The sequence below is a fragment of the Cupressus sempervirens genome, chromosome 6, assembly GCF_028749045.1.
Source record: "Cupressus sempervirens isolate cs-2001-9-10 chromosome 6, ASM2874904v1, whole genome shotgun sequence".
Lineage (NCBI taxonomy): Eukaryota > Viridiplantae > Streptophyta > Pinopsida > Cupressales > Cupressaceae > Cupressus > Cupressus sempervirens.
In genome coordinates, this window is record NC_143123.1 from 321364111 (window position 1) to 321389451 (window position 25341).

The following is a 25341-nucleotide window of genomic DNA, read 5'->3' on the forward strand; positions in this document are numbered from 1 at the left end:
CTTCCATACCACTGGAAGCAGAGAAGGAAGAACAAGCCATTAGGGACTGGATCTACAGAGAAGAGGAAGACGAGGAGGTTACAATGACTACCCCTATTTCTCCCAAAAAATATGGAAAAGGCTATAAATTTTTGACAAAAATGGGCTACCAGGGCCACGGGTCCTTAACTGGTTGTAAGAATGCTCTAGTTGAACCTTTAAGTCACACTCAAGGTCATGATGCTCAAGACACCGCTGGTCTAGGCTTTGGGCTAGACAATAATACACCGAACTGTAGTCAAATATTACTCATGTCTAGTGAATCAGAGGATGATGACTCTCCCATAATTGCTACTACTACACAAGACGAAGACTTTGTTCCTCTCACTTCCCTCCTTTGGGGAGAAGACATAGTTATTGCTAATAATGAAGAAGCTTCTACCTCCCAACAACAGGAACAAGAAGGGTCTACTTCTGAGGACATAAATAGAGGACGAATTAGGCAGAATATTGCTTATCTCATAAATAGGGGTCAAAGTACAGATTCTCATGAGTATGAATGGGAAAGCCTCTCTGATGCATCTTGTGAGCTAGGGGTGGATGTCATTCATGCCTATGCAACCCAACCCAATGTAGTCGAATGGTCTAGTATGAGGTCAGATGAGTTTGACTCACAACATGTCTTAATGGATCACGCTAGTTCCTCTAGGACTATTCCTGAGCTGAACTCTTTTTCGACATTTTCTATAGGCTCAACTTCACAGGTCACCAGAGATGACTCCTTCCATATCAATCACATTAAAACTTCTCCCTCACTCTCACTAATTTACCTAGAACTCATAGATTGGTCTATCCAAAATCAAAAACCTGAAATACGGTCTTTCCAAAATGACTATGAGATCACTTGTTATCTAAACGCAATTGAACCTATCATTTCTTCCACCAACAAACCCGCGGTTAACATGACGGAATCAGATATCAAGTACCTCAGTCAAAAAATTAAAAGAAAAAATAAGCGATCAGACGGCGAAAACCACATTGTGGCGGTGTCTGACCCTCAAAAAAGTAAAAATAAAGACGTATCTAATGGTGAAAACCTCTCTGAGGCACCTGTGGATGAGGTACTTGGTAGTCTGCCAAGCTATTTCCAGGATAGATCTTCAGTTCTAGTCGAACCTACACAGCCTATCAACTTGGGAACAGAAGAATGTCCTCAGATTATCCATGTAGCTCAATCTTTGTCAAACAAAGAAAAGACACAGTTTGCTCAGTTCTTTCAAGACAAGAAGTTCAACTTCGCATGGACATACTCTGACATGCCAGGGCTTGATACAGATCTCATCATGCATCACTTATCAATCTCACCAGATGTCAAGCTTGTCAAACAGAAGTTAAGAAAAATGCATCCACATGTGGCTCTACTGGTCAAGATAGAGTTAGAAAAACTATTGAATGCAAACTTCATTAGGGCCATTGATTATGCTGAGTGGATTTCCAACATTGTACCTGTCTCCAAGCATGACAAATCCATACGAGTCTGTACTGATTTTAGAGACCTCAATAAAGCGTGCCCCAAGGATGACTTTCCACTACCAAACATCGATATGATAGTGGACATGACTGCAGGTTATGAGATGTACTCGCTCATGGATGGATTTTCTGGGTACAACCAAATAAAGATAGCTCCAACAGACCAAGAAAAGATAGCCTTTACATGTGCATGGGGTACCTTTTGTTGGAATGTCATGCCTTTTGGGCTCAAAAATGCTGGCGCTACATATCAAAGAGCAATGACAACCATCTTTCATGATATGATGCATAAAAACATGGAAGACTATGTTGATGACACACTAGTGAAATCAAAGAAACGAGACACACATCTCAAAGACCTTAGTTTGATATTGGACCGTATGGAACAATTCCAACTTAGGTTGAATCCAAAAAAATGTGCCTTTGGTGTCACTTCTGGAAAATTGCTAGGTTATATCATCTCAGCAAAAGGCATTGAGGTTGACCCTGAAAAGGTCCAAGCTATCATGGATATGCCTCCACCAAAGACTATCAGTCAACTTAGAGGTCTGCAAGGACAGCTACAATCCATAAGAATATTTATCTCTCAATTAGCTGATAAGGCTCAACCTTTCAATAAAAATCTGCATAAAGGATCTACCCATATTTGGAACAGTGACTGTCAACAAAGCTTAGACCAAATCAAAGGCTACTTGGCAAAACCGCCAGTTTTGATGCCACCCATTCTGGGAAAACCTTTGATTCTGTACATTTCAGCTACGGATTCTTCTCTAGGAGCACTCTTAGCCCAAAGTGATGAGACGGGTAAAGAAAGAGCCATATACTATATTAGTCGAACTTTGGTGGCTTATGAACTAAATTATACAAGTATAGAGAAGGCATGCCTTGCTGTAGTTTTTTCCTCCCAAAAACTTTGACATTATATGTTGGCCCACACAGTTCACTTGATTGCCAAGATAGACCCTTTGAAATATTTATTAAGTAAAGCTGCACTTACTGGTCGCCTTGCTAAATGGATGATGATTCTTTCCGAATTTGACATTCAGTATGTTGAACGTAAGGCAATCAAAGGATAGGCCATAGCTGACCAGTTGGCTGACTTCCCACTTGAAGATGTAGCACCTCTACAAATTGAGTTTCCAGATGCCTCAATCATGAACATTACTGATAGAACATGGAAAATGTTTTTTGATGGATCCCATACACAGAATGGAGCAGGAGCAGGGGTGTTGTTTGTTTCCCCTCATGGTTATACGATCCCAAAATCCTACAAATTATTGTTCCCATGTACAAACAATATTGCAGAGTATGAAGCATTAACAAATGGGATCAAAATGGCCCTTGAATGGCGAATAACTGAGCTACACATCTATGGGGATTCTCAACTGGTTGTGAACCAAGTGAATAATGAATATCAAACCAAGGATGATAAATTGATCCCTTATAAAAAGTTGATAGATGCTCTAAGGAACTATTTTACCTTTGTAACATTCCAACAAATTCCTAGAGCAGAAAACAAGGCTGCTGATGCTATGGCCACTTTAGCATCTATCCTCCAATTACAAGAACATGAATCGCGATTTGAGTTCCTGGTGGAAGAATTGTGTCATCCAGCCTATGATTCTTCAGATAACCAGGTGATCTACACTGTTGTAGGTCATGATTCCTCCCGCTATGCGGCTATTTTCTCCTACCTACGTGATCAGGTTATTCCCGAAACCCTCACGCGCAACCAAAAATGCCAACTCCTTCGTAATGCCTCACACTACACTTTGGTCTCTGGTGACTTGTATAGGAGGGGTCTAGATGGAACGTTGCTTAGGTGTTTAGAACTAGAAGAGTCTAAGAAGGCACTTGCCGAAGTCCACAATGGCATTTGTGGGGCGCATTCTAATGGCCTTGCACTTGCCCGAAAACTGCTTAGGATGGGTTATTACTGGCCCACCATGCAAGCTGATGCTGTGCGCTATGCAAAGTCCTGTCAAAAATGTCAGCTCCATGGTAACTTGATACATGCTCCTGGGCGAGAGTTAATCCCTTCTGTGACATATTGGCCATTTCAACAATGGGCCTTTGACTTGGTAGGAAAGATCCATCCAAGCTCATCCAGCGGTCATAAATTTATCATCACAGCAACGGAGTATTTCACTAAATGGGTTGAAGCTGTACCATTATCTGCTGCTACAGGCAAACATGTTGCCCTGTTTATACTGAATCACATCATTTGTCGATATGGTATCCCATCCTCTATTGTTACAGATAATGGAGGACAATTCAAAAATAAAGACTTAAAACAGCTGTGCAAAAAGTTTGGAATTAAGCAACACTAGTCTTCCATTTACTATCCCCAAGGGAATGGCCAAGCTGAGGCCTCTAATAAAACGCTGTTGAAAATCCTACACCGCACAGTTCACAAGTCTGGGAAAGATTGGCACTTGCAAATAAATCTGGCACTTTGGGCCTATAGAACCTCTATTCGTACTCCTACAGGGGCTACACCCTTTTCTCTAGTCTATGGCTCTGAGGCTGTTCTCCCATTAGAAGTCGAAATACCTTCTTTGCGCATCTCCTTACATGGGTTAATAACCGATGAAGACCATAGAGCTATGAGAGTACAGGAATTAGAGACTCTGGATGAACGGCGCAAGGCTGCTTTTGATCACATGAGAGCTTATCAGAAGCGCATGTCTACACAATATAACAAAAAGGTTCACCCCCGTGAGTTCCAAGTTGGTGAACTCGTGCTTAGAGAGAATCCCAAAAATCAGCAAAATCGAGAATAGAAAGGGAAATTTGAACCTAACTGGTTAGGTCCTTACATTATCACAACATCATTTGGGTCTGGTGCTTACCAGTTGTCTACTTCAGAGGGTGAAGAACTTGCAGAACCTATCAACATCCTACACTTGAAGAAGTTCTATACTTAGAGGCTTGCTGCTCAGCTATCTTGTATACATCTATGAGTCTGAAAAAATCTTAAAAATCAGAAAATGTCCTGAAAAAATGATCATCTTAGTGAAAACCTCACTTTGATGTATCACCAAAAAAAAAAAAAAAAAAAAAATCCTAAAAATTGAAAAAAGTCCTGAAAAAATCTGTCAAAGTGGTGAAAACCTGGAAACAGGCGCTACTTGAAACCCTTGCACCTATGTCTATCAGTCTCAATCATCCACTTCGCTACACATTTCCTGGCTTGGAATTGTTTCTTGTCCTCATCTTGGGGCATAGCTACTTAGCCTATTGAGGTATTCTTGTGCATTAGGGTTTCTTTGACAACTCACAAAATAGTGTTTCTCAACACTTCCCCCACTTTGACATCAAGTGTTTTTTTTTAACACTTTATAGATAGTTTACCTACAGTCTCCGATGTCGCAATATTTCTCACTATCAGAATCAAGTCTAGAAGAAATGGCCAAGTGACTTACACACACGCACTTTAACACCTAAACGACTGAGCTATGCTGATCTTTATCTACTTTGTGTGCTGTCTATGATGATTTCTTTGCCATGTGTTCCCTCCCTAATAGTCTTTCAAGGATGTCATTGACTAGAAGACTGGGGGCATGGGACATATTTTCTTGATTTCTGCTTGTGGGTATACTTTTGTTTTTCTATAGTGTTGTAAGCATTTATGCTGGTCCTATTCAACACGTTGACTTACAAATGTATCATCCTTGACTGTTTTGCAAGACCGCACTCAGGGTTTATCCTGGCGCTTATGCCTTGATACAGGTGTAATCTTGCTAAATTAAACTTAGGGAATCTAATCGTGTAGTTATCTTGACTTACATGTCTCTGATGCATAGATTGGATTTCCACATACCTATCTAATATCGATCATATTCATATCCTCATAGTTATACTAGTGATGGTTGTATGATCTCATGATGTCCCTAATAAATGCTCAATGATGAAATTAAGAGTCTAAATGTTATGCACTTCTTGCTGGTAAACCACTTTGCATGTTAGCTTGCATTTTAGGTTCATTTTCTAGCTTAGTCTTGCATTCTTGCATATGGGGAGAGCTCTCTCTTCATCTTTCTGTGGACATATCAGCTAACTCCTTTCATATATTTCTTTACTTTCTTCTTGTTCATGTCTTTTCACCTTCTTAATCTTTCGCTTCATCTCTTTTCTATCTTATCATCACATTATATAAAGTTTTAACCTCTTAAATAATTTTGATGTCCTAGATTCATTTTCGGGATCGAAATCCAAATTCGAGTTCATCTTGATGGTCAAAATTGTCTTTTAAAATTCTACTTTCTTCTAAGTAGTTAGCTAACCTTTTGAGGTCTAATCTCCGAATCATCACTGGGGCATCTTCATTTATTCATGTCTTCATCATTTCCATACTTCATATCTACTTAAATTCACTATTTCATGTCTAAAATCACCTTTCTACTCATTTTGACCTAATTTTTATGCTATATCCTTCAAGGTCAACTCTAGTCAAACTGGGGCATTTTATCAATTTTTTAATATAGTCATTCTTGGGTTCTAATCATCTATCTGTCATCTTGGACATTGCTATATTCTAATTTTCTCATTTCTAGCCAATTTTTGCATCCCCTTACCTCATTTCAATTTCGATCCCGAGGGGGCAGAAATACTCTATCACTGCTTAGGAGCATTTGTTTGATCTTCTCACTTGCTCTCACTCTATCTGCTTTTCTAAGTGTTAGTATTCTTCTTGAATTCTGACATCATATCTTCCTAGTGTTCAGTACTACTACTATTAGGCTGTGCATTCAGGACTTGCCATCTATTTCTGCATTTCATTCTTTGAAATCAGATATCTATATCTATCACTGCCTACTTGGCTTTCTATTTTCTTTGACATAATGTGTTCCCAGATCGATCACGCATTAGTCAAAGAGGGGCAAATGTAATCACCTAAAAATGGTCATCTAGACTATTAGCCCCCTTCTCAGCATTTTGGCTAAATTAATTTAATCATTTATCTAGACCAAATTGCTAATAATCAATTTATTTGATTATAACCTATAGTTTGACTATGCTATCCTAAGTTCATTATTTGATTAAAAGAACATGTCCCCTTTTAATTAAATAAAAGACCCCATTCTTCTAACCCACTTAAAGTGCACACATAAAGTCTTTTTTCTATTTTGCAATTAAAAGAAAAAGCTTTGTGACTTTTGTCTTATATGACAAGTCAACTTATATTCTATTGGTTGATTTGTGTGTGCACATGGATCACTCCTCTTTTCAAATTCCACCGTTGATCATCCACCATCTTCATCTTGATCTCTACCATCCATACATCTTTAAAAGGGAGAGAGCTTTCCCCCTCAATTGATCCATCTTTTGAACATTGTTATGTTGCAGGTTTTCTAATAGGTTTCTTTGGAGCTTTGTGGAGAACTTCTCATTTCTTGTCTACATTCTCTCATACCATAGCATCTTAGCTTAGCTTTATTTTTACATGTAGCTTAATCTCACATAGCTTAATAATGGTATTGTAACACTCTCATCCATGCCTAGAATAGCTGCATTTTTCATATTCATTCTAGCTTAATCTTCATCTGCATTGCATTCTTGAGGAACTCCTTGGGACATTTGCATTCTTGCATCTTGTCTTTGGAACCTCCCATTGCATGGTTTACTAGCAAGAAGAGTATCTCTAAGGCTCATTTGAGAGCCCTTGAACTTAAAATACACTCTCTTGCACTCCGTGGATAGGGAGCTTTAAGCCGGCATCCAAGCATTCCGAACTCATGGAATCGTTTGGATAGAATGGTTTAGAGTGGGACACTTTCGAGTGTATAGGTTTAACCACTTTCTTTAGACTATTCTTCACTTTAGGATCAAAAATCACAATCTTTTGTTCCTTGGTTTCCTAAGGGTTGACAACCAAAAGCCCTTTACCTTTAGATTCATCTTTATTGTCATCATCATCATCACTATCATAATTTTTGCATTTACCTTTAGTGATTTGCAGTGAATATTATCCAATCTTACCCTCTAGGTCATTGATCATTTTCTTTCTCTTCTTTTCCATCTTTGGAACCTTTATATGCATCATCATTTTGATATTTGTGGTCTCATATGTGTAGAATGGCTCACAATTATTATCAATTATTTTTTCCAATAGTATTGTAATGGTTGTAAACACTTCATCAACATCAAAATCATACTACATAGGCCTTAGCTATGTCACCCTCAATGTGATTTCTTGAGCATAGGTATAGTCAATATCATCCATAAAACATATGTGATCATAATATTGATCAACCACTAACTTAGGTATTCTCAACTTGTTCTTTATTTTCCTTTTGAACTCTTCAAAATAACCATCCAAAATTATTTCAAAAATTCCACCTAATTCCTCAATGTATTCATTAATTTTCTTGGTTATTGGTCTATCCTTATCCCACACTACATCTCCAATCATGGGAAAGGAGTTATGAACATAAGAGAATATACATAGACTAAGTGAGCCAAACTTACATGATGTATTCTTGGCTTTCTCTCTGGCTCCAAGATTTTCATCAAATTGAATCAATTATATCTTGGCCAAGTTGTAGTTATGGTCCTTCTTGACTATTTTGTATCCCAAGTCTACTACCACACAAGGCACATTGTTTAGTTGGCTTGAGTGATGGAATTTATGTGAAATCACTCAAACTAAAAACTTAATAGCCATATCTCCAATTGCATCAATATAAATTCCCTTCCCATTCCACTTCTCTTTTTTGAGGTATTTAATTAAATTCCTTTCTTGAAAGTGAACAGTCTTTACTCAGTCAAGAGTAGGGTAACTAATAACTTGATGTATGATAGGAATAGTAATTTCAACTTTCCCATTCTCTAATCATAACTTCATATTTTGTAACCTTCTCAAATAAATCTTGATTCATTCCACCTTGAATACCTTGGAAAAATCTAGGGCATGAGTTAACCCTTTCTTGGCAATGACTCTATTTTCCTCCTTCAATACTCCATTGATGCAGGAGCATCTAGAGGTATAAGGGAAATCCTATGTCAACCAAAAAATATATACTTAGACTTAGTTTTTGTTTCATGTGTTTTCATTTCTGGATACCCATTTGGGTCAAATAAAGGTTCTAACTCTCACAGTTCCACTATCAGTGTTCTAAGTTAGAGTATTTGAACACCTTGGGATACGTGTAAATGCCAAAAAAATAGGAGTATGTAATTGAGCCATCATTTTGGTGAATAAGAAGGTGTAAATTGGCCAGATGAATGTAATTGTAATTTAGAGCATTCTAGAAAAAGAATCAGGTCAAAAGGCCCCACGGTTTGAAAGTTATCACAGTTTTTCAGTTTTTGGAGACCTCCTAAGAATGCTTCAAAGTTAGGTTAGGGGAATTAAATGATCTTGAAAAGGGCCAAAAAATGGGGGATGAGAAAAGCTTTCCATAGGGCTATAGAGCGCTTCGAGAGCTTTTCAAAAATGTAAACGATTCATCAATCGAAGCTACGGTTCAAAAGTTATGCCCCCTGAAAGTTTGATTACTCTGGATTCTTCTAGTTTTGCACCGACTTATAACACAACTTCTAGAGCCTTCTATTTGGTTGGTTTATGCCAACTAGAACTTTCTAGAATGTATTCCTAATCCTTAACCCTCTGGGGTCTATTTAAGAACATTTCTGGCATTGTAAAAGGCAGTTCAGAGTGGAGTTTGAGAGAAGGTACTGGGAGAAGAATTTATCTCCAGATTTATGCTATTGTGAGCCCATAGGGCATGTTTTGGAGTTTGTTTCTTTGCACTAAGTGTACTAGCATATTTTTATAGTTAATAAAATTTTCCCTTTTCTGTTGTGTCCAATTTGTGCTTGGGTCGTGTCTCGATCATCCATTCTTGCATAGATTTTCATATGTGCTCCTTAGCTCAAAATCACCAATATCTCCAATTTTTCACATGTAACAAGACCTTACATAATGCACCATGATAATATGGGGTGAAATCAATGATAATTCTCTAGATTAGTCTCCAATCATTATGGTCTCTGGATAAGCCTTGAATTTTGGAGGAGGGCATGGATCATTACACACAATTTGAGCATCATTGTACTTCAATGCTTCCCTCCTCTCACTTACATATGTAGATGATGTCATTTCCAACTATATTTTTGAACTTCAAAAAAAAATTCAAATTTATCAACCTAGTTCAAAGAAACTTTTCCCACTTACATAATTTAGCTAACATCACACACTTGAATCTTCAACAATATGCACAAACCACTCTACAATCACCTTGATATCACTTTGAGAGTTCTCAATTGTTAAGTTAATGTAAACTTAAAATTAAATAAACACCTTCAAATTATCAAAAAAAAAAATCATTTAATTCTCCATATTTTAGTAGGTAAATGCAAAGTGCATGAAAATTGTCTTAGCTTGCATACAATAACTCAGCCTTTATACTTCCACACCTTCATACTTCCATTCATAGGCTAGGTCATGACACCAACTCAATAAAAACTACATTCCTATTCTCAATCATAGATTAGTCAAATAAATCAACTTAATCGATAGGTGATCTCAATCCACATTGTGACTTGGTCACTGCAGGCATCAATACTGATGCTCAACATCAACTATGCTACAACTTAGTATGTGTGCTCTTTACTTGGTTTACACTTCATATCTATCCTAATTTCTTTGATCTTATGGTAATATGGACTTCACTGCATCACATGTTAGGAATTAATGCATGATAAATCATTAGAAATACATTTTCTTGCTTACCTACTTTTCTTAGTTTGTGGTAGTGTGATGACCTAATCCATTGAAATGGGTGATCTTGGCATCAATAGTTCCACTATTTTTGCCTTCATCCTTCTTTCTCCATATTTTGTTCATCTAATTTCTTGTCTATTAAAAATCAATATTACATTTACCTTTGTTCTTTTATTGCTTGGTGCTAGTGCCTGGGTCCTATAGTTTCTACTCAAATGTTCAATCATATGAAAACTATAACAAACTATGTTGTCACTCATCCAACTCTTGGATTTTCCTCTAAAATGTATCCTAATACAATTTTCTACAATATGACCATATTCACCACATAAATGACAATTGTATCATATGTTGTAATCCAAATTATATGAGTTACCTTTCTTAGGTGTATTTCCTTGCTTCTTGGCTATCTAGTTAGGTTTTCTCTTTGATATGCATTCTTATGCTCTATGTCCATACTTCTAGCAATTTTAGCAATATCCTTCAAATCTAGGTGCAAATGGTCTATTTTTTACTGTGAATCTACATTCATGTTCTTTATCTCCTTGCTTCTTATAATTAAAATAGTATCCATTGAATTTGGGCTTGGGGTTTTCCTTCCCACTCTTGCTTTTGCAAATATTTGTTGTGTCCTAGTTTTTTTCAATGATAACATGTAGGTTTAATATTCTTTGGCTTTGCATTCCTCTATTCTCCAATTTTTGATGATTCTCCTTCCTTGATAGATGATAGGTGCTCATCATAGCCTAGTTTAGATGTGTCATGCGATCTTCTCTATGTTCTCATTAGTTCTTCATAATATCTCACAACTTCTTTGGGTTTATTTAGCATTTCAATGAATTTCTTTCCAAATCTCAACTCATTCCTTAGATGATCATTCTTAGATTTCAGATTTACACTCTCCAAATATTTCCTATTGTGTTCTTGATGTGCTCTTATCAACTGATTGACAATATCAAGATTCTTGTGTGTGAGTTTCTACACATTCAATATCTTTTCATTAAGTCTTATGGCCATTTTTTTTCTTCATCATGCACTATCTTATCTTCCTCAAATATCTTTTTCTATTTAGATACTTCATATAGCCTTACTAATTAGATTTCATGTTCTCTCTTGATTCCTCTTATATATTCATTAAATGTATTGTTCCTCTCCAATAGATCTTTTGTTGCATCACTTTCACTAGAATTCCCATCATCAAGTAGTCCTTCAGTTTCTTCCTCTTGATATTATGTATCATTCTATAGGATTTTCATCTCTTTCATTCTTTTAAAGGATTTCTTTAATTCCTCTCTTGTTACTTCAAGCTACTATAGTGAAATATGTATATCAAGCTTATGATTTTCATTGATCTTTCCCAACTTAAAAGCCTCAATCTCCAACATCTTAACTCTCAAGTGGTTAGACTTCAGCTAAGATAACTAAGCTTTGATACCAATTATTGTAAGTCTATTGGGAAATTTAGATACTGAGAGGGGTGAATTAGGATCTATAAAACTTTTACCATTTGAAACAAATATCAAATCTAATAACTTCACCTTAAATCCTTATCTCAACAATATCATAAATCACATAAACATATACTAAAATGATGTATTAGATCTAACTACTAGTTACATCCATAAACATGAAATTAAATGATCAACACATTACACAAAGATTTTGGTTACCCAAAAATCCTCCAAGGTGAAAGTAAAACTAGGGTGGGGATGACACCCACAAATCTTCATTACTATAGCTATTAAATTTTCCTATTAGGGTTACAAGTTTGATCACTTTTGATGATCTACCCTATGAGGAGTCTTATTCAATCTACCTTTATTAAAGGATTTAAACTTACAACTAAGTAAGAATTCTATTAGGATATTTACAAGGGTCTATTAGGACCATTCCATTATGATATTTACCCTTAAACACTTTGCTAAAATGTATTAGTTCATGATCCTTTGGTTTGCACTTAATATGCTAATTACAAATCTCCTCTTTCCAATATTTGATCTAATCTCTTAACTGATATATCTATATTTTTCCCTTCACTTCTCTACTTAGTCACTCTATTTGATTCCCCTTCAAGCATCCTGTAATAATTTGCCTAAGGCAATAATTTAATGCCTAGATCAAGAAGCTCAGTAGATAGCACAAGAGAGATAAATTATGATCAAATGAGAATGGATATCAGATGATTAGATATTGGATGAATACATTATAGAATTTTCTTGTATATAAAGGCAACTAATATGACTAGGAGTCAGCAAAGAGATAAGGATTACAACTTAGCACATGTCCACCAAAAGTGGATTATCCTCCATTGAGCACATGAGTTTGTGTGATTATGAGAGGATAAGTTTACATAGGTGTATCTTATTAAGAAATATCTTAGATACCATGTGCTCAAATAAGTTGCTAACTACCATGTTGCAAACAAGACAACTCATATGTCTATGCACATTCCTAAGTATCTACATGACAACTAATATAAAAATGCATTATCCTAAGTAAACTGTAATAATAGTTAATTATTTACACTAACACCCCCCTTAAGTGCAACTTAGAGGAATGCACTTAAGCCCACAAAACTAAATGCAAGATGCAATGTGGGTCCTGACTACTAGGGCATGTTAGGTACCCATGTACAAATTCAATGATCTACATAAAATGCTATGCAATACAATGCAATCTCTCTAAAAATGGAGAAAGAAGAAAAACCTCACGAGAAAACCTCCTCCAAAAAGAGAGATGAAGAAATATAAGATGTATGCAAGGATGGAGTAATCAAGACCCCCCTAGTATGACATACATCATGTATGTACAAGCATATATCCCCCATATTGAATAATCTCCCAAAAGGATGTCATGAAGACAAAAAAGTATCTAATGCCTAAAAACAACATTTCTCCCTTTAGGAAGAAGATACACCAAGTATAGGTGCAAGTATACTTCCCATTGTGGATAGGAAGATGGATGAGAAATCCATATGTAGTATGTTATGGATGTTGCCTCTAAAGTGTGCTCATATGTTGACAAGTTCTTGATGAATGTAGATTCCACAAGCCAATGTGGTGGATGCCCAAAAGAAGGTGGCAAACAAGGTAACATGTCTATGTATGAAAGTGAACCAAACTCTAAATCCAAGGAATCATCCTTATAGGAAGATATGGGAAGAGAACCAATGTAGCCTCCCCTCAATGATGAATGCACACCTATGAAAGAAGCTCCTTCATGACTGAAGAAGTTGCACCATGAAAATGTTCCTCCTTGTAGGAAGAAGTGGTGCCATGGGTGTAGTAGAGAATGCTCCCCAACTAGTAGGAAGAATCCTCAAAAGATATGATGTTTGAGGAAACTAGAATACAATTTTCAAAGACTGATATCTCTCCTTTGAAGTAAAAGAGTCCTCCTCCAACTACTAAAAAGAAGTGTCCTGTAATGACCCATTCTAGTACTGTAATAAATCCAACCAGCACTATACTATCCTAAACTTGACCTTCCTATTCCCTTTTAAATGTAACACTTAGAATATGAATTCACTTAACAAATAACCAGCAATATGAATAATAGATGATATTCTTAATAGATATTTGCTCAAACTCATTCTCAAATCACACATTCAAACATACATCCCTATGTAGATGAAAATATGAACAGTAAGTAAAACTTGAATATTCCAATAAATCTATCTTTTCAAAATGACATTAAAGACTCTAGCATATGAACAAAGTAGTACAAATAAAAACACTAAACCACCATCCTTTCAAAAATCCAAAATCATGTTGTTATCTTATACATCAACAAATATGATAACCAGCAACTTTTGAATAACTTTTAGACATTATTGTACTATACAACAGCAATACAATAACCATCTAACCACAAAATCAAATCTTATACATAGATATTATAGTCAGATTGGAAAACAAGAGAAGAACCTGTAATCTCAATGAGACACCTATGATGATATCTCCATGGGAAATGGGTTTGCATTCACTGCCTACCTACATGAGGGGCTACATCCTCACACAGGCTGAAAGTTGAAGCTTTCTAAAACTCTCCAAGAGAGAAAATTGAATTGAATAGTAAAATCAAGCATGCCAAAGGAAGGAGTCTCTTCTCCTTTTATTCTCACAATGATGACCCTTCAACTTCCTTTCTAGGTTTCATCTTATCCCTCCTCATCCTCTTGTGACCACATGAGATATTAATTTGACCTTTAATAATAAATCTCCAGGTAACATAGTGAAATTTAATATTGAAAATTTGTTCCTTCCTAATAATTTTAATGTCCCCAAAGAAGGGACATTACAAATCTCCCCTCCTTGAGATTGCTTTCCCTCAAGAAATATGTACCAGGATCCCATATAAATCTATATCTAATCGAGTAGCCCAAACTGATGAAAAACCTAGTTGAATTATGAAGCACGGTACCACTCTACAAAATACTTGTCAACTAAATTCTTGGATCCCATATTAATCTTTGAAGAAATTGTGTGCCTGTAAACTAATCAACACTAGTCAACACCATAATCAAACTCAAACCGATTAGGACCACAATAAAATCCTCATCCAACCATAGATACAATCTACCAACACCTAGATCCTAATTCACACCACATGCATGCTCAGTCAAAACAACCTGCCATGTACTACTAACATATACAGGAAGATCCTCGACCCAACTAAGCTCACTAGCACCACTGTGGTCACATGCCTATGGGAACTTGACCATTTTCCAACCAACTCCTGGAAACCTTACTAACCACAGGGAAGTTCCTCCTGGATTCCACAAACAAAAGTGCCATCCGCTTTCCCAACTATCTGCAATATCCTGCTTCTTAGTACCCATAATGGGTGGTGTGTCCAGGCTACTCAACTTCCACAATGTTGCTCTACTAACTTAATGCTCTCTCACTATACTACTCACCATATCTCTATTCAAGGCTGATTTGCAATCAGTATTATGTCCTTCTCTCAAGGCAGCGACCTCTTGGCTGCAACAAGTATCAATCTGAGGCTCCTCACTATCATCAAATTTGAATAGTGAATTCTCAATTATCCGATCAGCATCCATCTCAAAAAGTGAATTGTTATGCTTCACCCAATCAAGACTATGCATGCTAGAAGTAATAACATCATCGTAGGCTTCAATTTTCTTATTCATTTGATTTGCATGCAAAGGAAAAACTACTACAATGTCATCTTTCCCATGCAAAAACTCATCATGTGAAGATTCTAAGTTGATCTTACTTTGAATAGGACCAACCTCATCAAATTGTTTTTCAAGAATAATCTCTAAATTACGAGATAAGCTACTAGAATAATCCTTACCATTAATCAAAGTGGGTTCTCATTTATGTTTTTCATCATGTTTAGGCTGAACTATGTATTTTCCAATTTCCTCAATGTTGATCTGCACTTCTTGAGCTATCTTTTCTTACTTGTTCTTGTCCCAAATGTGATCAAGAGACCAAACATGCTTACGAGTGAAACATAACTACACTTTCACAAGAAGATCTCAACTCAAGTTATAATACTTCTTTTTTGCTAGATCATTCTTGTTTTGTAGCTTTGGATGGAAATCCATGTAATCAATAAAGGGTAACTCTTTTTGAATCTTAGAAGAAAGTTTGTTATACTCATCAAACATATCAAACACCTCTACCCTTACATCAAGTTGTGAGTCTCGAACTAACTGTTGTTGTAGTTTTATAGTATCTATATGTCTAACACCAATAGTAGCCGATGATTCCATATTTTTGGCATATGAAACATAACCAAAAGTTAGCTCATTTGTAGACGTCACTACTCCCTATGTAGATATAGCTAGTTGATGATTACATAATGTGTCATTTTGTTGTGACCTTATATTAGTTACTAAAGTGACAGCTAGTAGACCTTGCAATGGATCATAATTTTTTTCAATATTCAATGCTGATGAAGATTTTGGAAACACATGATGATGTGTTGGGGTTTTAACAAATGGCAATTGTAATTGATGCTTTTTATCTAAAAGAGTATGCAGCGCAGGAATTTTTCCATGAGGAACAGACTTGCTAACATCTATAATGGAATATAAATATGGAACCCTCCCTAAAAGGAAACCAAATCCATTCTTATAAATCTTTTTCCCTGCATCTCCTTTCCTTCCTAACAAGACTGGATTCAATGTCATCTCTGGCGCAAGAAAGGGAAACAAACCTTGAGAAATTTTTGTTTGAGATTCTAAAACCTTGTGTTCTGTTCTACTCACAACGTTCTTTTGATATGAAACTTCCTTGCCAATCGAATTTGGTGAGAAGTTATAATTTTAAGTGTCCAACTTCCTAGTGACCGTAGGTTTATATGCTGCTTTCATCTCATACAACCTGTCCCAATCAATACCTCTGAACCATGGGTGCACCTTTACTTCATCTACTCCTCTGGAGCCCATTTTATGTTCTTCATCACATAGCCATCTACAAGTCAAATATTTAGTTTTAGGTGATACTTGAGGTTCTTTAAGAAATTCCAAGCATGTTTTCCAACAAAGGATCTTTTAACATGTAATTTTGGGGTCATCAGAGTAGAAAGGAGGGCAGGCAACAAGCATCCCATACATGATTGCACCTAAGGATCACCAATCCCATTCCATGCCATCACCTTTCTTAACCAAAACTTCAGGTGCCATATAATTAGGTGTGCCAATACTTGAATAAGCTAGTGATCACTGATTTCTTTTCCAGTGTTGAATATGTTCTTTCTAGTGTTGAATATGTTCCCTTTGAGTTAACAAGAGGCCCCTGTTGTGTCCTCTAATATATGAACACAGTTCATCATCTATAAATGGTTCATCTTCATTCAACAATAAGTTATCTGGCTTAATATCCCCATGAACTTAGTTGTGTTTATGTATTTCACTATTATCTCTAAATTTGATTGCAAATCTCTGCAAAATTCTAATTGTAAATTTATTGATTTTGACAAGAAAATGTTATCTTATATTTTCTATACATTGTTTCTACTTCTGGGTCAAATAAATGCTAGTTTCTATGTCATGGATGCTTGAGGATATTATGTATGCTACTAATTCCTCTATACTCCCTTAGGGACTATTGCATGATGCTGACTGTACTGTCTATGGCTTCCTTTTAGTAAATATCTTCAATGTTGGCTTATTTTCTTATTCTTCTATTCATGGGTGTGGTATATGTAATTGAGTTTTTAATACTGTGAGGATATCACTTTGTCAACTTTGATCAGAGGTAGTCATATCTAAATGTGTTCTCCCTTCTTTGTGGTATAGATTGTAACTATATGACCAACTAATTATTTCCTCCTTCTATTAGGAGTGACCTCATTCTATCTACTTCTGTCAAAAGAGATTGTATTTTTGTTCTTTTCCATGATTTTCTTGAAGCATGAAGTTTCCTTATTATCATATTTGCTAGGGATGTTTGTTGTTCTGCACATTTACTAAAGCTTGATGCAAAAAATGGAATAGACCTATAGTGTTTGGTTCCTTTAACCTCTTATTGTTTGGTTCTAACATTGAATTCTTGTAGCTCCTTCAATTTTATTGATATTAGAGTTTAACATAATTATCTGGCCTTTACAAATTATACCAGTGCCACTTCATATCCCCCTACTCCAATCAATTGATTGCCTTCAACTTTTGTAGCACTCACTTGGATATGGTTTTCTTATGAAAATCTAACCATCCTTTACTAGCTCCAACCTAACAACAGTCCTTCTATGTGAGAGGTAGCTGTCTAGAAAAGGTTGGAAAAATTTTCTATATCTCTGTCATTACACTCAGACATTATCTGTTCCTATTCACAATAGCCAAGGATTATTTTTCACTTGTGAGGACTCTTATGCTATGTGCACTGGACATGGTAGGTAACATCTAATCGATGTTGGATGGGACGACATTTGTCAAGCCTTTCAGTCAATGTTACAACTTCACCTTGTCTGTAGGATTCTCACCTTTCTAATATTCATGGTAACTCTAGAATTATTATTTGTAGAAATCAAATGCTTTTAAATAATGCCTATGTGCCTCTACTTAATAGATTCTTCCCTTTACTGGCTATCAATTCTACCCAACCACCATACTTTGTTGGTGTCCAACAACAATGCTCGAGTGAAGTAGTTATCTTTTTAGTAACATCTCCAAAAATTGTATTAGTGATTCACACCCTACTATGACTGGATTATCATGATCCAAACTGACCCCATGGAAAAGCTATAACTGACACAGCTAAAACCGTCACCTGGCAAGACTTCCAAACTTGTGTGCAGGATAAAAAGTCACACGGATAGGTTTAGTCGTGCATCAAATCACCTTTGAAAACTAGATGTAAGTTGGTTCCATCATTTCTAAACCTCAATCGGCCAACTCAATACCAACTTCAATGATGTCTTTGCTACTTACTATGAAATTCTAACTCTAAAAAGTTTCCATTCCCCATAATGTTGCCACTAGATTCACAAAGCAAGAATGATAGCAAGTCCTATTATTAAGTGAGGCCCGCATGCTCAATACTCCTCCAGATATTACATTGGCCAACTTGTTTCTCAAAATTTACACATATGAAGGTTTAAAGGGAAATAAACACCCTAACATTAATTCAATTGCATCTCTTCTCCCTGCATTTTCTCTATCCAGAACCTAATTTTCACAGAGCCATAAATCCTTCTATTCAAAGGCTTTTAGAAACACCCCCCCCCCCCCGCCCTTTTTATGTTAAATATAGGCTGAGACAAATTGGTTTAATGCTGGCAGGATTCAAACTTGAAACCCTTAAATATGATGACCCAAACTAAGAAATTGACTCAAAAGGGCCGATTGTTATAGACTACCAAACAGATTGGAGGAAAAAAAAATCAAACACAAATCCTCACATAGGAGGGAGTGGTGAATAGGGAAGAAATACAACTCTGTACAAGTATAATTCATTGATTTTTTTAAATTCCTCTACTTTCAAGCCAAATGTATTCTGAGACTGGAGAAATAACTCTTGCCCATACTCTGAAATTTTTTCCTCCATCTTCAATATCTTCATTAACTTGCACTACTTTTCAAGAGGGTCAAAGATTTTGTGTTCTTTCACCTTTTTAAATGTATCTTAGAATCCAAGCTATTATAAATACCACTGTCACTATTATTGAACCTCATAGATTGGCAAGACCTTAGCTTCTGATACCACTGTAATGACCCATTCCAATACTGTAATAAATCCAACCAACACTATACTATCTTGAACCTAACCTTCCCATTCCCTTTTAAATGTAACACTTAGAATATGAATTCACTTAACAAATAACCAGTAATATGAATAATAGATGATATTCCAGATAAATATTTTCTCAAACTCATTCTCAAATCACACATTCAGACATACATCCCTATGCAAATGAAAATATGAACAGCAAGTAAAGCATGAAAATTCTAATAAATTTGTCTTTTCAAAATGACATTAAAGACTCTAGCATATGAACAAAGTAGTACAAATCAAAACACTAAACCACCATCCTTTCAACAATCCAAAAGCATGTTGTTATCTTATACATCAACAAATATGATAACTAGCAACTTTTGAATAACTTTTAGATAGATATTATAAACCACAAAATCCAATCTTATACATAGATATTATAATGAGATTGGAAAATAAGAGAAGAACTTGTAAGCTCAATGAGACACCTATGATGATATCTCCATAGGCAATGGGTTTGCATCCACTGCCTACCTGCATGAGGGGCTATGTCCTCACACTAGCTGAAAGCTGGAGCTTTATGAAACTCTCCAAGAGAGAAAACTGAACTAAATAGTAAAATTGAGCATGCCAAAGGAAAGATTCTCTTCTCCTTTTATTCTTGCAATGATGACCCTTCAACTTCCTTTCTGGGTTTCGTCTTATCCCTCCTCGTCCTCTTGTGACCACATGAGATATTAATTTGACCTTTAATAATAAATCTCTAGATAATATTGAAAACTTTTTTGTTCTTAATAATTTTAATGTCCCCAAAGAAGGGACATTACATGTCCACAATCATGTTAGTCTCAAAAGAAAGGTCAAGTGGTTGAGGATCAGAGTGTTCCCTCACAATGAGTGAAGAAGAATTCTCCTCAACAAAGAGAAGATGGATGCCATCAATAATGTCTCCCACATCTTCAATGTAAGACTCCACAAACAACATTGCAATTTCCTAAAGGAAGTCATCCCATGAAGCTGAAATCAGGAGCATCTATGGTTGGAACTAGATTAGTAGAAGCAACAAGAGCATCAGGAGATATGATCTCAACTAGAGTTGTAGGTACCACAATTGGAGTGACTAGATGTAGAATGTCCTCTGGTAATGGAGGGACTTATGGATCTCCATATACTTCCCAAAGACACATCCAAACATCATGAGGACTACTTGCCTTACTAAAAGGAGCAAAAGATTCCTTACTCATACTGTTATGCATAAAGTGAAGAAGAAGAGAAAGATGTCCCCAATTAGTATTAGGTGGAAATATCTTTGAATATAGATAAGGAAACACTTCCTTATATTCTCTTAAATGATCAATCATCAAAGCACTCCATTTTTTATAGTTCCTTTTCATTAATTTGAATCTTAAAACAAAGTGGACTTCTGATTTTGAGGATTATAACAACAAATATGTAGCTATATCAAACTCAACAAGATAAGATAGAAGACCTCTCAAGTATCTAATTAATTACAAGTGTCAATAGGCCAAAATGAGACCAAAATTTGAAAGTACTATGTCTACTCATAATTACTCTAAACTAATACTAGAGCTAGAAAGTAGACAAAAAATTGTGCACTTTCAAAAAAATAGCACCTAAATATGTATCCATATGACCTCGAACTAAGCACCTGAAGTTGTGAAAATCAAGATTGGAAATTTTTCAAAAAATCAAGAATAGAGATCTCAAACAACCTACACCAATGTGTAGATCACTAAATTCTACCCCAAAAAAAAATGCAAAAAAAGGAGTCTGTATGAGGGAGATATCATTGTTTGAAAATCAACTCTATAATTATTTTTCCTAAATCGCCACCATCACACATCTAAAAATCAATTGACTCTAGATTTCACCACAACTGCCTAATTTTGATAAAACAAAAGTCAATTTGGGGGTTTTTTGACCTTATGAATTTGATACCAATATCTTATTTGCACAAGCAAGCTCCAATCTTTACCTGCAAAAAAAATTCTCTCCAATGACTATGCAATGAAGCTCCTATGGCTCTGATACCATGTAATAATTTTCCTAAGGAAATAATTTAACACCAAGATCAAGAAGATTAGTAGATAGCACAAGAGAGATAAATGATGATCAAATGAGAATGGATATTAGATTATTGGATATTGGATTAATACAATATAGAAGTGCCTTGTATATAAAGGCAACTGATATGACTAGGAGTAAGTAAAGAGATAAGGATTACAACTCAACACAGTTGGATTATCCTCCATTAAGCATATGAGTTTGTGTGATTATGAGAGGATACATTTACATAGGTGTATCTCATAAAGAGATTTTGTAGACACCATGTGCTCAAATAAGTTGTTAACTCATGTGTTGTCAACAAGACAACTCATATGTCTATGCATATTCCTAAGTATCTACATGACAACTAATATAAAAATGTATTATCCTAAGTAAACTTAAGTAAAGTGCAATAATAATTAATTATTTACACTAAAAAAACTTTTCTTCTCTTGCAAATGTATTCACACATATAAAAATAGTGTTTGGATCCTCCTATAACCAACTAGAGAAGGTTCTAGATCAAAATAAGTGATCCAATTCTCTCCCTTTTTTTTCGCTTATACTTTCAATTTTTCTAATTAGTTAATCATCATGAATATGGATTAATGATCCACCAAAAAATGTGTAATGATCTCCTTATATTTCTCCTCAATCATTAAAACATGCATTAAGTCAGCCAAAAATAGTTTTCCTCAATTTTTGTGCAATTCCAAACAAATATACCAAAATTAGTTTACTCAGCATATGAGTACTCTATTGCTCAATCATAACTAATCTTCATGATATCCCTCATCTTCTATATGTGTGACACATATTGTATGACTCAACATGAACTAACTTTATATAGCCCAGCTTATACCATTTTTTGTCTTACTTGGCATGTATAGGGATAGTCAATGACCATAGACTTTCTCTGTAATAATAGTTGCTCGGCTTTAAATGAGATATGAACAATTCTAATATACATAGTTCATCCTTAATAGTATGGCTCAATTGTAATAATGACAAACCAACTATGCCAAATAAATGACTAAGTGTTTGACACTAATAGACAATACACCTTAGGGATCAACAATATCATGTTTGGAATTTCTTGAGGTGTCAAGGTAGTCACTTAGGTATTTTGTGTCCATTAGACCATTACATTGTAATAAATGATTGAATTGTAAGGCTAGTTGACGCAAGGTGTGTTTATATACCTTGTGGTTAAACTTAATCAAAAGGGTCAATACGTGTAAGATTTGATATTTTAATGTGTCTTGATTGATTTTGATTCGAGATGATCCTAATGAGAGTCTTTGGAATTTTTCATAAACATAAAACATAAAACTTGCAAAAGAATTGTCAAAGTTACAAAAGTTGCTTGACAAATTTTGTACAACTTTTATTGCAAAAAGTTTCAAATAAACATGAAAATCCTCCAATAATCTATAAGGTTTGAAATTATTTATGGACATTTGATGGAGACTCTATATGTGCACACTAAGAAGGCACATGCATGTATGTAGTTTTACTGACATTTTGAATCAATAAAAAACTCTATTTTCTAGAAATTTTATTTTCATTTCATACTATATAGTCAAGATGGGATTGGTAAGTGGTAAAAATTTTGATGTTTACATTGATTATTGATTTTTTTACACAAATTAAAAAAATTGATCTGAATTGGTTGTGTTTGAAGGGACATATAATTGGTTTTGTCTAGACTAGTCTAGAAACCCTCAATACTTAGGGTTATAATGGAAATACAAACTTAAATTTCAATCACACCATAGGAAAGAACTAGGGGAGGAAATTTTTACACCAAACCCTAGCCAAGCATTTTCAATGTGTTTAGTTATAATTTTGAGCAATTAGGTGCACAATCCAACTTGGAGGGTGGTTGAATTTGGTTTAATGTTGGATTTTGTGTTCTTATGGGTAGTAAGGTCTATCCCAACCATTATTTTTTCATGTAATCCTATTGGTGGACACTTCCTTTGTAAAGCATACCTAATTAAGCATATTAGGTATATGATCATGATAGATGTTTGGGGGTTTAAAAAGTGAGTAGAAACATAAGAATTTGGTGATAATTAAATATTACAAAAGGGTATTTCAACATATAATTTTATTTGTATCCCTTTAGGTTTTTCCAAAGTTATTTTTGAAAAACCAAGTTTACATGGCTACAAGAACGGTTGTTCTAATTAGCCCTGAGAGATAATTTTTCTTGGGAGATTAAAAGGATAGTATGGGAAGTCTGGGAAGGTTTAAAACTTAATCATTGTGACCTATAAGACCCCAATCCACTCTCTAAATTTTTTTAAAAAGGAGATGTGTAAAAATCCTATGTAACAGAGTAGACTAAAGTATGTATGGACATGAAAGTTACTTTGGGTGTTTGATGGGAGAAAAGAGTTTAATAAATTTAAAGAAGAGTTGAAGAAACTTAACTCTTCCTTTTAAGTGGAAGGCCATGGTGTTGTTATAAGTATTGGAGATCAAAATATAGATATTGGGATCATATTTGACACTAACCTATGCACTCTACATAACAGTGCTATCCAAAAGTTTTGTTCATTGAGAAGAATAACATTAGAAGTGAATGTCAAGAAAAGAAATTGCAGGAGAAACTTGGAAAATACCTCAAAGACATAAATACAGATATTTCTAAGAGAATCCAAGAAATGGAGGAGAAGAACAAGGCCTTATAAGAGTGTAGGACCAAAAAAATGGGTTAAATGCATAACATACTATGAGAAAATCACAAACTCAATCAACATATATTAGCACCCACTAGTCTACCATGAAAGCCAAACTAATCAAAAGAAAGAAAACATAATTAAAAACTCCCTTTTCCGTTTGTAGCTCTCATGTCCTTCTTTCTTCTCCAAATGATTGTAGCTCCAATTTGGCTATAGTGCACACAAGATTGAAGCAAAAGCCTATGATAGGGATAAAGCCATGAGAATACTTGAAGTTGTGATTTAATGTGAGAGCAAGAATGCAAAATGCAAAGAAGTAGAGACTCAAAGACTCAAAGATTTGGATTTTCAAAACTTAAGCATTCAGATCTGAAATGAGAGGAAGGGTGTCCATTTTATAATTGACATGGAGGGTGAGAGCATTGGATTTTTCACCCATAGATATGCAATGTGGCAAGAGATTCCTATGACACATATGACAGACTATGTGAATTGTAAGATTCTATGACACATGAAAGTCAAACTTGGCTAAATGTGGAAGAGAATCTATGACGCGTCATAAGACACCTCAACCCACTTAAAGCCAAGAATCTATGACGAATAACCCAAATAGGGACGTGCGTAAGAGGTAAGAATATTTGATTATGAAAAATCTCAGCCAAGTGTCAAAGGAGAATCCATGAGGTGTCATATCCAAGTGTCATGAGGATGCAATATTTTATGGAATATTTGAAAAAATCCTCTTATTCCACAAAATAAGAATGAGTAGAAAATGGAATTAATGATGGAAAATGGAACTTAGGAAATTAAGAATTTCCATGGTTTGTAGATGATGAATCAATTAATTAATAAAATTAATTAATTGAGGATGATAATTAGGAAGAATAATTAGAAGGAATAATAGAATTAAATTATGGGTTATTTAATCCTATAGAGAGAATTAGTAAATAATTGGCCAAATTGATTAAATGAATGTGACAGTATCCTTTGATGAAAATGTAATGATGATGGATATGGAATAAGATGATGACTAGTAGATCAAAGCCATGATCAAATTGATTAATTGAACTTGATAACATGCCAAGGACACATGACATGAATTGGTTGATATGTAGCATTTAACTGACATTGTAAATGCTATAGGATTGAAATTGAT